Raw genomic sequence first — 16,537 nt, 5'->3', positions numbered from 1 at the left:
TCTCCTTGACCTTTATTACCTTTTCCAAGCTATTTGGTCTGGGCTCTGCTTCCAGGCTGGCTCCTCAGATCTGTACCCCTACGGGGTAGCCTACGGATCTTTCTATAAATCCAAACCTACCTTGCTTGAAACCCTCAGTGATTCCCTAAGCCACCAAGTCCAGTCCAGATGCTTTGGTCTGGAGCACAAGGCCTGTAAGGCACAGGATGCAGGCTCACCTCCCACCCTCTTCCTTACACCCTCTGTGGGCCCCATCACATGCCATTTTGTTCCTTACTATCTATCCAAAACACTACATTCTGCCAGGCCTGCCCAAGCTACCCCCTCTTCTAAAACTTCCTTCCTTTCCCCCTTCTCTACTCCCAGTGAAATTTATTCTTCAAAGAACAGTTTGTCTGGGAGACATTCACTGGCTGCCAGTGCCCCCCCAACACACACTTCACACACACACTCTTCTCAGCTATCATTGTGTTTCTCCTTCCTTGGTTCTCCTCCATCATTTTTTCATAACAAATTGATTCATATGTGTATCCTCAGCACTTAATAGCAATGAATGAATGAATGAGTGAATGAGTGATGAGAGAATGAATGAATGAATGGAGTTGGTAAGTGAATAGGGCCTAGGTTTCATTCGTGGCTTTGAGTTGGGTGAGCCATCTCTCTGAGCTTCAGGTTCTCTGTAAATCAGAGTAGATTCACTAAGACAGGCTCCTAAAGTCAGCTTCTGGGATCCTGTAGATGCTCAGGAAACCCCAGGTAAATTCTCATCTGTGTAAACTGAACAGTGACATCAGGAATGTGTATTTTCTTAGGTAATGTGACTCTGTGGCCACTGCTTCTATAGTCTTTGATCTGGAATCCACTTCACTCTGAGCCTTGGATCCAATCTCCATTCCTTATTTCCTTTTGTTTTTTGAGGCAGGGTCTTGCTATGCAGTTTGGGCTGGCCTTGAACTCACTATGGAGCCCAGGCTGGTGTCAAACTAATGGTGATCTTTCTGCCTCAGCCTCCCAAGTGCTAGGTTTACAAGCATGTACCTAGTTTTTGTTTAATTGATTGATTGATTGATTGATTGATTTTGGCCAGTCTCCATTCCTCAAGTCTGGCTGAATGCCACCTGGCCTCTGGCACAAAGGCATGTCTCCTAGAGTAAAGCTGTCAAAACTCATCAGACCTCATTGGTACCTATGGGAGGCCATGCCTGAAACTTTTGCCTTGCAGCAGGCCAAGTGAAAGAGAGGAGAAGCAGGAACTGCAAGAGCTGGTCCTAGGTCTATCAATAGACAACTGTAGCACTGTAGGTTCTTTCTGGACTAAATTTCTGCACCCTTGCTATGGGAGTGGTAATACATGCACAGCATGGCGTGATCATTGTGAGAGCTGCACAAAATACTATAGGTAACGTGACTACAACAGTGCTAAACACATAAAAATGACAGCAACTAGTATTTAGCATGCCCTCATTGTGGCATAACACAAATGCTTCATGTGTATTAGCTTATTTAATTCTCACAGCCACTCCATGAGACAGATGCTATTATCATCGCCTTTTTCTGACAGTCTGAAAACTAAGGCAAAGTGACTTGCTCCTAATTCTATACCTTATAAACAGTAGAACTTTGTTTTTCTGTAACAGTTTCATTGAGATATAATTTACATATCATGCAATCCATTTAATGTTTACAACTCAGTAATCTTGTTTTTTCATACTGGAGACCAACCCAGAGATACTCTACTATTGAGCTATATCCCAGCCCTTTTTAGTTTTTATTTTGAAACAGAGACATGCTAAATTATCTAGACTGGCCTACCACTTGTGATCCTCCTGCCTCAGCCTCTGAAGTAGCTGGAATTATAGACATGCACCATCACACCAGGCTTTAATAATCTTTAAAACAAGTTGCATTTCCTTTTTCTATAATGCTTAAAACAGAAGTATTTCAGATTCAGATTTTTTTTTTAAAATTTGGAACATTTGCATATATGGAATGAGATATCTTGGGATTGAGACTTAAGTCTAAACATGACCAATTTATATGAAAATACTCCTTTTATACATAGTCTGTAGGCAACTTTGTCCATTATTTTTAGTCTGCCTCCATTCTAATTGCAGCCCATCAATAAGGTCATGTGTAGAATCTTCTACATAGGTCATCATGGCAGTGCTCAAAAAGTTTTCAGATTCTGGAGCATTTTGGATTTGGATTTTCAGACTGGGGATGCTCAACCCTTCTATTCACAGAGTAGAGATAGAGTATGAACTGAGCATTCTGAATGAAGATCCTGACTCCATAACCTCTACGCTGTAATCATTCACAGGCCATTTACTTTCTCTAGGACCTTTATTCTCCTCTGTGCATAGCAGAAACCCCAGCCTTTCTTGGGTTTGGTCCCTACTCTTCTTGCTTTTCCAGGGCAGAACTATTACCTCATGGCCAGGCTTTTGAGCCCTAAGGCAAAGGACTGGAGGAGATGATTTCAGCTGGTGGCCTCTGCTGATCCCAGGTGGCCCTCTACATTTCTTTTGCCCCCTCTCCAATACCCACTATAGTTTGCACTTCAGCTCATCTAAGTTAAATCAACTCAACTGTATTTCTGTGCCTGGCTCTGTGCCTGGCTGGATGCGAATGCAAAACTGACAGGCCTTCCCCTCCAGGGCCTTATATACAGGCAACTGGGCAACATGGACACACAACTGGTAAGTTCTCTCATGCTCAAGCAGGTGGCAACAAAGGATGTTCCAAGCAGGGATTTGAGAACTTCACGGAGGAGGTGTTTCCACTTGGGGGGCTCTAAGAAATTACACCAGTGCTATCTAGTAGAAATGTTGCATAAGGCTGGGTGTGGTAGTACACACCTATAACCTCAGCACTTGGGAAGCTGAGGCAGGAGAGTTACTACAAGTTTCAGACCAGCTTGGGCTACAAAGTGAGTTCTAGGCCAGCCTGAACTGCATAGCAAAACCTTGTCTCAAAAGAAAGAAGGAAGGAAGGAAGGAAGGAAGGAAGGAAGGAAGGAAGGAAGGAAGGAAAGAAAGAAAGAAAGAAAGAAAGAAAGAAAGAAAGAAAGAAAGAGAAAGACCAACTGCATGCCTATAATTCTAACACATTGGTAGGCTGAGGTAGGAGGACCACAACTTTGGGCCCATTCTGGGCAACTTAGTGATTTAGGGAAACCCTGTCTTAAAATGAAAAAAAAAAAAAAATGGGCTCCAAATGTATCTCAGTATTACAATCCTGGGTTAAATTCCCAGTACTTAAAAAAAAAGGGTGGGGGGAAAGCTGTACTGAATGCCTATAATACCGACTACTTGGGAGACAGGGGTAGGAGGATCACAAGTTTGAGGTCAGTCTGGGCAACTTAGCAAAACTCCATCACAAAATAAAATAAAGAAAATAGGGCTGGGATATAGTTCAGTGATAGAGAACTTATTTGGCATGCATAAGGCTCTGATTTTGATCACCAATACAAAAATTATTTTTAAAAGAAAGGGCTAACCTGCACTGAGAGGTGCAAGCTATAGGCCTGCACAGCAGGGAATGGAACAGACTTTGAGCCAGTCTTCGGAGCAGTCACTCTGGTGATCAGTGAGAAAGAAGTGGAAAGGCAGGGAGACAGTACGTAGCATCCAGGGACAAGGCTAACAGAGATTTGTGATTCCATGTGTGGCTCTGGGATCATACTACATACATGGATTTGAATGCCATCAGGCAAGAGACTTTACTCCCCCGGGCCTCAGTTTCCCTCATCTGTACAACTGAGTCAATCAAAATAATACATCTCAGTTGACTGTGGTGGCCTATGCCTGTAATCCTAGCTACTTGGGAGGCTGAGGTAGGAGGATTACAAGTTCAAATCCTGCCTGGGAAACTTAGCAAAACCTTAAAATAATAAATAAATAAATAAATATATATACATACATAGGGCTGAGGATGCATCTCAGTGGTTCAGCACCCCTGGGTTCAATCCTTATTATCACCTCTCTCTCAAAGAGAAAGCATATCTTTCAGAGGGATAGTAGTGGGAAGGTTAAATGAGGTAAATATGTATATATATATATATATATATATATATATATATATAATTAACACAGAATCTAGCTTACCTAAAGAGTTCAGTAAAAGATAGGCAGTATGCTGTTTTGATACTGAGAGGGGTAGCAGTGAAAGGCACATAATGGGGAAAAGTAGAAGAGAGGGTTAGGACTTAAAACAGGCAGTTCCTAGTGATCTGGTGATTGACTGCTTGTAAAGCTGAGGAAGGGACAGTGAAGAGTACAGTCTGACTCTCAGGCTGGCATCTGGGGTGGCGATGACCCATCTAGGCTTCCACCCATCTAGCAACTGCCATTGCCCTAATCCAGACTGCCAGCATCTTTTGCCTCTCAGTTTCTCTATTCAGCAATCAGACCCAGGAATGAGGAAATCTGATGCTCCTGGCAATTACCCGGTGCCTATAGCTTACCTGGAACTTGGAACCTGGGCTAGTGAGAGTCCTCCGATGAGAATCTGAGGGTGGGGACTCTACAGGGAAGGTGAAGTTCAAGCCACGTTCCTGCCAGACTGTGCTGGCAGCTCCTTGCTTTGCACTCAAGTGCTTTTCAGGTATGCCTTGACAAGTGTGAGGGCCCTTAATTGCTAAGGCTGCTGGGAGCTGAGGTATAGTTAAGCAGTTCTATTCTGTCCCACTGGCCCCTTTCTTCCCTGCTCATCTCTTTCCAGCAGCCAACAGAGGCAGCCATGGCATGCCTCTGTTAAGGAAATCCCATCAGAATGTATATGTCACTGTCCATACAGAGCTTCAGGGACACAGTTGGCTCGTGGCTGCCTACTCTGGGGACAGCAGAGCGCGGAGCTGGGATGGGATGGGAAAACACACTCCATTAAGGCTAGTCTGAACCCTGGGGCTAAAGAGCTTTGTACACAGACAGGTTACAGGAGAGAATGACAGAGTGGGGAGCCTTGGGGACAGTAAAGAATCAGTGAAGGAGCTTGAGGAAAGAGGACCAGTGGCAAAGTTACAGAATCCAAGGAGATGGGAAATTTCATCCCAAAGCTTTAGAGGCAGATAAATGACATTTCTAAAAGCCTTGAAGATCACTCCACTCACATTCTGCAAGCCACTCCTGGCTCACCAAGGCTCTGAATCCCCAAGGCATCTTATTCCTTTTGTTGGTCACCTTTTTTTTTTTTTTTTTTGTCTTTTTCCTTTTTTATCGGTACCAGGGATCGAACTCACGACTGCCTGCTTGCAAAGCAGGCGCTTATGCCGCTGAGCTAAATCCCCAGCCCCTGTTGGTCACCTTTTGTTAAAAGCTAGCTGAGGTGCTTCAGGACCTGCGCATGGATTGAAGGGTGCCAAGCCCATGGATAATTACAGGTCACTGGGATCCCGAAGGTCCTAAAGAAGTTAGAGGAACTCAGTGAGCAAGCACTCTTCCAGTTCTCAGTGGCATCTGATGACATGTCCCATGGTCCTCCTGCTCAGTGGAACCCATTGCAGTCCTGACTGGGCTCAGGTCAGAACTGAGCTGCCCCCTTCTCCAAATCAGGCCTCCCTGGGCTCAGCGGCTTTGCCATCAACATGCCATCTAGTGCTGTCCTCTTTCCTCAAGGCAATCTGGGTGCTGGTTCTGAGCCAACTGCCTGAGGAGCTTGGCCAGTCCTCATACACTTGCTGCAGCCATTCTCCATCCTGCTCCACTGTGGGTTTCTAGGTCAAGAAACACTTACCAGAGAGAATTTGCCAGAGCTACCAGCACTTGTAAAGCCAGGCTCTGTACTTTCCTTTCTGCTGAGGGAATATGTTTCTGTGGGCTATGTGGGAAGGAAGGGGACATTTAGCTCTTAGTGCCACTGATGATTCTCTATTCTCCTCTGAACTGCTTTGGAAAATCCCAGAAAGGCTGTGTCCCTTGAAGCACACAGTAAAGTGGATTGTGGACCAGAGTCTCCTGACTCTCCAAGTGGCCTGCATTCTAAAAGACTTCCATTCCCCTTTCCCACCATCCAGGACCAGTGGCCGTGTCTGCTCAGAGCCTGCTCTCCAGATGCTTGTTCTCTTGGTCCTGAGCCTCAGGCAGGACCTCCTAGCAAGCAGGGTCTCCACTTTGGGTCAAGTGGCTCCTACTTCCCACCTGTTTCTTCCTCTAGCCCAGAACCCACTGGCCAGCCTCCTGCCACACACCGACTTCGGGTTCCAGGCCTTCTCCATATCCCACCCCACCTCATTGTGCCCCACCAATGTCCTTAATGCTTTCCAACTGGCTCCAGCCCCATCCTCTCCCTGGGTTCCTAGCATGGAGAGTAGGCCTTCTCCAGTAGGCCCCTGGGAGGGGTAAGCCCTGACTGAGACAGTCCCTGGGTTCCGTGAAGCAGCAAAAATCAGAAATCCTAAGAAAACAATGAGATAAGACCTGACAGAGTAGTCAGCCTTTTCTGAGGGTAGCTCACCCTCCCTCACCCTATCCTTTTTCCAGAGGCCACACTCAGTGGCCAAGGAAGTATCCCCAACTGGCAAGTTCCTCCCATGCTTGCCTACTCCAGTGCCCTTAGCAAGCCATTTCCAGCTAATCCCCACTGTAGACAACTCTTGTCTTCTGACTAATGAGGGGTTAGGAGAAGGAGTTCTGTAAGCAGATGGCTTAGATTTAAATCATTCTGTTGTCCTTTTGCTAACTATGTGATCCTGGATGAAATGGTTTAGCTCTCAATGTCTCTTTTTCCTCCTCTGTGAATAATAGTCTCTATCGTGCCAGGCATGTTGATGCAGTCCTGTAATACCAGCACTTGGGAGCCTGAGGAAGGATGATATTTACTAGTTTGAGGTCAACCTGGGCCAGATAGTATGTTCAAGGCCAGCCTGAACTACATAGGGAGACCTTGGCTAGGAAAAAACAAACAACAACAACAACAACAAAAAAAACAAAAACAAAAAAAGAATAATCTCTATTTCAGATCTTTGTTAAAATGATTATATAAATTAATCCACATGTGTGCCTTAAAACTGGGCCTGATATGGACCATTCCGTGGTAGCCCTTGGTGTATTGCCATTGTGGATGGCTAAAGGTTGTGTCTCACCTTCCTACTGCCAACACTCAGGTATCTAATGTGATGGTACATGGTAGATACATAATGGAGAGAATGAAGAATAGGTAGACAAGACTGTCATGACGTTCCACATGCCCCTTCTCAGCTGAAGAACTGATATTCTCATGATTGGAGTGGGTACTAGTAAGAGCCTACATTGTCTTAATGGAGGCCTGAGCCTGCCCTGGCCTACCCCTCACCTAGCAGTAGCTCACTGGGCAGTACAGTGCAGCCCATCAAGACTCTGCCTAATGTAGCCATCCTCAATCAATTGACAGACCCAGTGGCTTACACAGGCCACATCCTGGGTGGTGACTAGGCAGATGGAAGACAAGGACTCCAGATACAAGATGCAAAATATGGCCTCAAAAGTCAGATGGATCTGGATTTGAATCCCAGTTGTTATTTTCTTACTAGCTGTGTAACCCCAGGGGAGTCATAGATTCCTGTCCTCAGTTTCCTCACTTTATGACATGGTGGTAACAACTCATCCTCTCAGAGCTTGGAAATGGCTTAGTGAGATAATCGTGTCAAGCATACATAATGCTTGGCACAGAAGTGGCATTAAAACAGTCATTAATAGTTTTCTGCCTTACCCTGGGACCCCTAAATTGGGGAGGGTACTGACTGGTGTCAGGGAGAAGCATGTATGGGGAACTTTCTGCCCATAGGGGTTTCCAGATGGTGTTTCTTAGCAAGATCTAGGCCAAGGGGCCACAATAGAGGCTCCCAGCCACCCATTCCCTACGCCTTGGCATGGCAGGGTTCTTGGCTTCCTGCCACAGCCAACTATGTAAATAAACCAGCTTTTTGCTGGCTGAGAGTAAGACTGCCCTAAGTGACATTTCAAATTAGTTCTGCTATATTGGGCCTTAGCTCTGAAGGGCTTGGGCAATTTTTCTCTCTAACTCATCCCTTTCTCTGTGTAGTGAGAGCTCTTAAAGCACAAGCGGTGTGGGCAGAGGGCCAATGGGGGTAGGGGCAGGCTTTATGAAGTGACCTGCCAAAGCTCTCACCAGGCCTGGGGCCACAGCCTCCCCCCCCCCAGGTAGGTCAGGAGCTCTATACCAGGTGGCCCCCCTCCCCAATTGCCTTCTACTGCTGCCATGGCAACCTTGCCTCCTCTCACAAGGCTCATACACCAGCTGGCAGGACTGCTGAATAGAAGGAGAGCTGCGTGGTTGGCTGAGGAAAAGGAGCTGTGCACTGGAGGGGGCACGCGAGGGGTGGGCCAGCTGCAAGTCTGGCTGCACTGTGAGGGAGATGTGCTGGCCACATGACTTGCTCAGCTCAGGCTGCGGCTGGGAACAGGCCAGGAGATGATACCACAGAAGAGAGCCAAGCTTATGGACACATGCCACTGTCTTCCTGGCAAGGCACTCTAGCTTCCCCACAGGGCTGAGGGCAGAGGGCACTGGATTTAACTCCTTTTTTTCTAGGCAAGTGACCTTAAACCACTTGACCTCTGTGGTTTTGGGCCTGAGGCCTGTGAGATTCACAGAACTCAGGCTGTAGAACTGGACATGTCTGAGGTGAGCTTTTGGCTCTTGCCCTTTGGCCAATTCACACTGCTAGGTCTCAGTCACCTCCTTTGTAAGAGCAATAGTAGTAGTTCCTGCTCTGGAGCTCACTGAGAGAAAAGGAGACAGGAAAAGCATGCACCACAGCCCCTGGGACATAGTAGGAGCTCAGTAAGTGGGATCTCTATTACTATTACAGCCTCTGTTTTCAACACATTATAGTAAGTAACATTTTCTGTGCCCATGTCCTCTTTAGACAGGGAGGCCCTGGAGATCATGGACCATTTCTCTCTTCATTCTTCACAGCTCCAGGCTTCAGCCAGGCTCAGAGAAGATTTTAGGATGGGGATGGTAAAGAAAGGATGACAGCTACATACCAGGAATACCTTGAGCTAAATGTCTTCAAAACCTGTGCAATGGTAGGATCCAATAATCCCAGCCACTTGAGAGAGGCTGAGGCAGGAGGATTTTTAGTTTGGGACCAGCTTGGACAATTTAACAAGACCCTGTCCACAAACAAACAAACAAATACTCCTTTACAGCTTGGACACTCTGTATTAATAATTCCATAGGTACCAAAAAGCAACTGCGCCTGAAGTGTCTTGTGCTTCAGTCTTCTTCCTAAAGAAGCAATTTGGTCATCCCCAGTTAGTGTGTTAGTGTCATTCTGGTAACTTCACCTTTTATCTGACAGAAAAGGCATCATGCCGGCCTGCAGGAACAAGTCGCCTGTGAGATAAACTTCCAGAACTGGGCCTGGCCTGCAGCCCCAGGAAGATGCCATAGATGTGAGTTCTAGAACTTCTCAAGTTACTTGATTGGTCCCACACACTCAAGTCAAAGATGGCCCCATTGAAGAGAAACTGGGACCAGGGCTATCACTGAATTCTGAGCATGCCACTCGGGTGAGGGGACACCATTGACCCATTGACTCTAACAGGTACCAACAACTTGAAGAGAGACTGGGACATTCGGGCTGGGGATTTAGCTTAGTGGCATAAGCACTGCTTTGCAAGCAGGCAGTCGTGAGTTCGATCCCTGGTACCCACAAAAAGATTTAAAAAAATACAGAGAGACTGGGACATTTGAAGGAAGGCTTATAAAGCACACACACTTGGAGGCACAGGGTGGCTGGACTCCAGATCAATGGGGCCATGCAGCACATTGCTCCAAGGTGACAGCCACTGAGCCCACTATACATAAATTCTGGCCAAGGGAGTCCTAGACATTCATGCCTGGGAGTTTGATTCTATCTCTGACCTCCACCACACCCCAGCCTTGCCACCTAGCATGGAAGTGCTGGGCCCAGCAGCCTGAGCAAGAAATATTGTGGATGGTGAGGTAAAAGATGGTGGGATGGAACAGTAGTTCTAACACACCAGGATAAGAGTTAGGGCTTTTGTGTGTCTTATGGCCCAGTCACCCACAGATAGGCTCTAGGGTGCACTATGCTAAGTGTGCTGAAGGACCAAGGGCAGTTGTTTCCAGGACACATTGTGGAAACCAAATCAAGGTAGGTTTGTCAAACTGAAAAATCACAGCCAACCAACCAAGGGTCACCCAGAGTCCAAGGAATATGAACATAGCTCCTCCCTGGAGCAACTCCATGTAAGCCTTGGCAACCTGGCACAAGGAGGGAGGAAGGGCTATGAAGGAGCTTGCTATTGAAGTAGAATCTACAGAGAAGCAGGGGGAAGCTGGGATGGTCCATGTGGCAAGGTATTAGAACTAGACCCATCCATACGAGCTCATGTTTAGCTTAATACAGGTATAGATGATTGCACTGAGAAATATTTACAGTTATGTGTATGAGTATATATGCTGGCTACTATCTTCATATACACCTCCAACAGGGCCAGTAGCAATGAAAACCCAGGGTCCAGAGCTTGGAAACTAATGTCATTCCCCAATGCAGGGAACCAGGGTCCTTGCAGAAGTGGTTGATCGCAGGGCTAGAGTAGAGACTATACAAGATGTGCTTGGAATACTTTGGAGTGCCAGAAAGGAAGTACTGAGAAAATAAAAACACAGTGATGGGGATATGTCAAAAGGAAATAGGAGCCAGCTGAAGGAGCTCCCAGTAGCCAAAACTGGAATCATTTGAACAACAAAATAAACAATGTAGTATTGAATAATAACCAAAGTATAAAACAAATGTCCATGAGTCTATAGTGATATAAATAAATGATATAAATAGTGATGTTAAATAAATAAATAGAGGCAAATCTCCCAGTAAAAGAATTGCAAATAATTTATGTAGCTCCTCCTCCCACAAGGAGGGGCATGTATCTCCTCATTCTGGTGGTTTTTTGAGACAGAGTTTCACTATGTGGTTCAAGCTGGCCTTGAATTCATCACGTAGCTCAGGCTGGCCTTAAATTCACCTGCCTCAGCCTCCCAAGTGATGAGATTACAGGTGTGCACTGCCACCCCTGGCTACATTCTGATTTTTAAAGTGTGGGCTGTGCACAGTAAATTCCCTCAATAGGGTATATATGGAAAAGGGAAAATAAAGAGTAACTATGTAGAGAAACCTGACAAAACACTACCTCTGCCAGGTGATCAAAATAAGTGTCAACAGTGATAAGTCATATCAATGTACTCTGATATAATGTGATAAGAATGGCATTTTTTCCCATTGATCTTATTTCCCTAAAATTTATAACTTTGGTCTAATCATGAGGGAACATCAGACAAATTCCAAAAGAAGAACATTCTATAAAATACCTGAGCAGAACTCCTCAAAAACTGTAAGGCCATCAAAAGCAAGGAAAGTCTGAGAAACTGCCACTGTCAAGAGGAGACATGATAACTAAAGGTAATGTGGTATTCTGGATGAATTCAGGAGGAGATAAAGGACATTAGAGTAAAATCCAGGAAAAATCACTTCTTATTTTTCAGTAGTGGAATTTGAACCTGGGGCCTTTGCTCTAAGATGCATCTCCAGCTCTTTTTAAATTATTTTATTTTTGGTACTGGGGATTGAACCTAGGGACTTCATACTGAGCTACATCCCTTTTAAAAATATTTTATTTTGACACAGGGTCCTGTGAAGTCACTAAGTTGCTGAGGCTGGACTCAAATTTGTAGTACTCCTGCCTCAAACTTGCAAGGTAACTGGGATTTTAGGTGCATGCATTGACACCCAACAAAATATGACTTTAATGAATGATAAGGTATAAATTTTGGTTCATTGGTTGTGAAAAATGTACTATTCTAACATAAGACATTAAGAATAAAGGAAATTGACTCCTGGGAAGATGGTGGAACAGTAAATAGCAACAAGTCAACCTGTCTAAAATTCAGAATCCAGACACTGGTAAATAACAACTTGAGGGGAAAAAAGGAGAGAGGTGGATCCCTGGGACCTAGGAAGAATCTGAAGGGAAAATTGGAGCCCACAGAGAAAGTGCAGAGACAGACTTGAATGCAGAAAAAGGAGGGGATGATCTGCACTATTTTCTCAGTTCCCAGATCACACAGTATAAGAGAATCAAATCTATAGAGACACAAAGAAGGTAGATGACTCCAGAGACTTTCAAGGAGAAATACAGTAGAGCAGTGAATGCTGTGTGCTATAACAGCTGGTAAATGACTCCAGTCCAAGCAATTGCCATGTCCCCTAAAAACAGTACTTAGTCAGATGCCATTTCAGGGAGAGGCCAACGGAACCCAGGTCTCAGAGCAGCCATGGGTTGGCCTCATCTAAGGGTTCCCAGTGATGAAATCCCATAGTGAATGGGTGAGAGACAACTGCAGGAGACATCCAGGATCAGGGGGCCAATGTCAGAAGGAAAGAGACACCCAGAGTGTTGTAGACTAAACAGCTCAGGCCCCAAGCACACAACTAGAGACCAGGATCAGCCTGAACATCTGTGGAGTTGAAATCACCAGGATCAGCACTGTGCCTTAATTCTACTGCAGGCTTGGTGGGATCACCCAGCATGGGTCTGGGTTCTGCCTGCTTCCTTTGTCTACCAATGACAGCAAAGATACCCCTTGAATTGGACACTACTGTGAAACAACTGTAGACCCCAAAAGATAATTACAGGCTTGAAATCACAGAGAAAACTTTTTTCCTTCTTTTTTTCTTGATTGTTTTGTTTTTTTCATGATTGCGAACATTGTTTTTAGCTTTTTTGTTTTATTTTCATTTTTACTTTTTCTTTCCTTCTTTACCTTTTGTCTTCTTCACCAGTTTCCTGAAGCTTGAGTAGTTTTCCTTTGTCCTTCAGCTTTGCTTCTATCTCTTTCTCTCCTTGTATTTCTCTATTTTTGCCCTTATTTTAAACCTTTTTCTCCTGAGGGTAAAATCACTACTCAATGGATGTTTACTGTATATAACTTTTTGGGTTTTAAAGATTTCGTTATATAATTATAAAATCTTTCTATAACCTATGGTTAGAGGTGGCAAATTAATAGTATCACAATTTGTCATTTTCTAGACTGTGCTTGATGCTACTGTTACTACTGATTGTAGTATTTTAGTCATGGTGACATAGTTGTTGTGATCAGTTGTTCTTCCTTGTATGTTAATACCAAGATTATCTAGGGATCATAAATGATATCATGGTCCAGTACCAAAAACTGGGTGCTAGTCCAAATAGGCAGCAACTTCTCATCCTTAATAAGTTCAAGAGGCAGAATACTGAGACAGACCCCAAAACCAAAGCTAGCTACTCCTAGAAGACATGTCTGAACCTATAGAGGTATCAGTGCTCTAATAAAGCTAACTACCATAAGCAACTTACAAGCATCAATGCAGAAAACAAGTAAAAAAATAGAAAATGAGAAAACTGAAGCAAGATTCAACCACGGTCTTCCAGTTCACCCAAAGTAATTCCAGGGGGCACTGAGATGGAAGAAATCATGCAACTGAACTTTTTCAAATAGTAGCAGCAGAAACAGAAAGCAAAATAAAAATAAATCAAAAATAATTACACAGATAACTTAAGAGATGAAGACCATAATGAAGGACATGGTTAGTGGATCTAGAGTAGACAAAGGTAAAAATAGAGGATCTTAGGAAAGTGATGGAAACCATGAATGCCCCAAATAGGAAAGAACTGGATTCCATAAAACAGATTTAGACAGATATCCAAGATCTAGAAGACAGCTTTGCAGTTAGTAATCATCAAGTAAAAGATGTCTTAAAAATAGTAAGACACCATGAAAAATCTATCCGACAGTTACTAGATGATGCAAAAAAGAATACCGTAAGATTAATTGGAATAAATGAAAAAATCAGAATATAGTACAAAGGACATACAAAAGTTGTTCAGAGAAGTAATAGCAGAAATCTTTCCAAGCATGGAAAAATAAATTGACATACAGATAAATGAAGTATATAGAACTCCGATTAGCCATGATCAGAAAAAACTATCCCAAGGCATATAATAGTCACAATTTCAGCTGGGTATGATGTCCATGCCTGTGAGGATGAAGGGAAGATGACCCAGGAGGATTGCCAGGAGTTTGAGATCAGCTTGGGATACCTAGTGAATCAAAGTCAGCCAGAACTAAATAGCAAGATCTTGTCTGAAAGAATGAAAATAAAACAACAGTCAAGATTCCAGAAACAAAAACAGAAAATTAAAAGCTGTTAGAGAAGAGAAATAAATCACTTATAAAGGAAAACCCATCAGAATCACAGCAAACTTCTCAATAAAAACCCTTAAATGAAGGAGCCCTTGGAGTAAAGTACTTAAAGCCATAAAAAGAAAACAACTTCTAATCCAGATTAATGCACCTTGCAAAAGTATCATTCAAAATTGATGAAGAAATAAGATACTTTCATGATAAAGAACACCTGAAGAAATTCATGACCACCAAACAAGAACTCCAAAAGAGTCTGAAGTATATTTTAAAAAAAGACAATGAAAACAATAATTCCATTAATTCCAATAGAATGAAGCTGCCAGTCAAGGCAACTAATTAAACAGAGGGGAAAGATAACTGGAACCTATAACAGAAACATAATATGACAAAGATATATATATATATATATATATATATATATATATAATAACAATAATCAATATAAATGTTCTTAATTCACCACTCAAAATAAGCGGATTAGCATAATGGATCAAAAAACAACATTCAACAATATGCTGCATACAAGAAACACATTCAACTCAAAAATAAAGTCATATACTGGCAGCTTCATTCTATTGGAATTAATGGAATTATTGTTTTCATTGTCTTATATTGGAGGACCTCAATACCAAACCGTCACAAATAGATCAACTAGATGAAAAAAATCAGTAAAGAAATATCGGAGCTGAACCAAACTTTGAATAAATGGAATTAATAGATATCTACACAGTGTTCCACAACTCACAAAACTAGAAAGAGCAATCCTAAAATTAATTTGGAACCAAAAGAAAACTAGAATAACAAAAGCAATTCAGGGCAACAGGAGCAAGGCAGGGGACATCACAATTGCCAACTTGAAATTATACTGTATAACCATTGTGATTAAAAAATGAAACAAAAGAATAGCATGGTACTAGCAAAAAATGATCTAAGCATCAATGGACTCGACTAGAACATGAAGAAACAACTCTAAGCATACTCAGGCACCATATCATTTACAAAGGGGCCAAACACCTTCACTAGAAAAAAGATAGCCTCTTTAATAAATGGTGCTAGGAAAGCATGTGGTCATGAGTTTGATCACTGGTACCAAAAAAAAGTAATAAATGTGCTAGGGAAACTGGCTTTCCCCATGCCAAAGATTAATTCATGCATGAAACTAACATCATCCTCTATTTAGATCAAAAAAAGAAATATTAACACAGAAATGTTTAATCTGCTAGAAGATAAAATTGGTGAAAACTTTTGAAGACATAAATGTAGGCCAACTTTCTGAACAAAACCCTGTTTGCATATTACAAAAAATCAACTAGGATCACATAATATTAGAAAGCTTTTGCACAGCAAAGAACACCACCAACAGAGAGAAGAGACAAGTCATAGAATGGGAAAAATTTTTACCATCTGTTTCTCAGACAAAGTACTAATATCTAGAATATTAAGGAACAACAACAACAAAAAACCAAACCCTTCAAATTTAAGGACCCAGTGCAAAAATGAGCACCTCAAATGAATGGACATTTCTCAGATAAAGATGTACAGACAGCAGATAAATATATGAAAGTTGCTCAGTATCACAGGTCATTCAGGGAATAGAAATTAAATCAACAGTGAGATTTTATCTCACTCCAGGAAGAACAGCTATCATCAAGAAATTAACTGATAACAAATACTGGTGACTATACGGGGGAAGAGAAACCCTTCTCTTTTGCTGGTAAGAGTATAAATTGGTGCAACAAATATGGAAATCAGCATGGCAATTCCTCAAAAAGCTAAAGCTAAACATGTCATTTAACCTAGCTATTCCCCTTCTACATGCCTTCTCAAAAGAGTTAAAAGTGTACTACAGTGATATATGCACACCCATATTTATAGCAGAACAATTTGTAATAGCTAAATCTTGGAAACAGCCCAGATGCCCATCAACAGATGAATGGATAAAGAAAATGTACTTATACATAATGGAGTACTACATTCCCCTAAAGAAGGATAAACTTGAGACTTTTCAGGTAAATAGGTGTACTTTGAGAATATAATTTAAGTGAAATAAATTGGACACACATGTTTAAATATCACATTGTTTCTCTTGTATGAAAAACCCAAAGGGTAAATAAGGACCAAAATGGATAATAGATATTTGGAAGTAGGATGAAAATGTTCAAATGGGAAGGGAACAAGGGAGAGGGGAAGAGCAGGGAAGGGTGGGGAAGGGATAAAAATGTAAAAATATAATGCAAGGAAAACAATAGCAACAAAGGTTTTTAAAGAGAGGGGAAGATGGATTGAAGGGATAGGACAGGGGTGGAGAAAAAAAGAATATAGATCATGT

The sequence above is a fragment of the Cavia porcellus genome, unplaced genomic scaffold (genome assembly GCF_034190915.1).
Source record: "Cavia porcellus strain 051 isolate PalLab524CR breed Dunkin Hartley unplaced genomic scaffold, mCavPor4.1 scaffold_3, whole genome shotgun sequence".
NCBI classification, from domain to species: domain Eukaryota; kingdom Metazoa; phylum Chordata; class Mammalia; order Rodentia; family Caviidae; genus Cavia; species Cavia porcellus.
The sequence above is the reverse complement of the archived record's forward strand: the minus strand, read 5'-3'. Positions refer to the sequence as shown.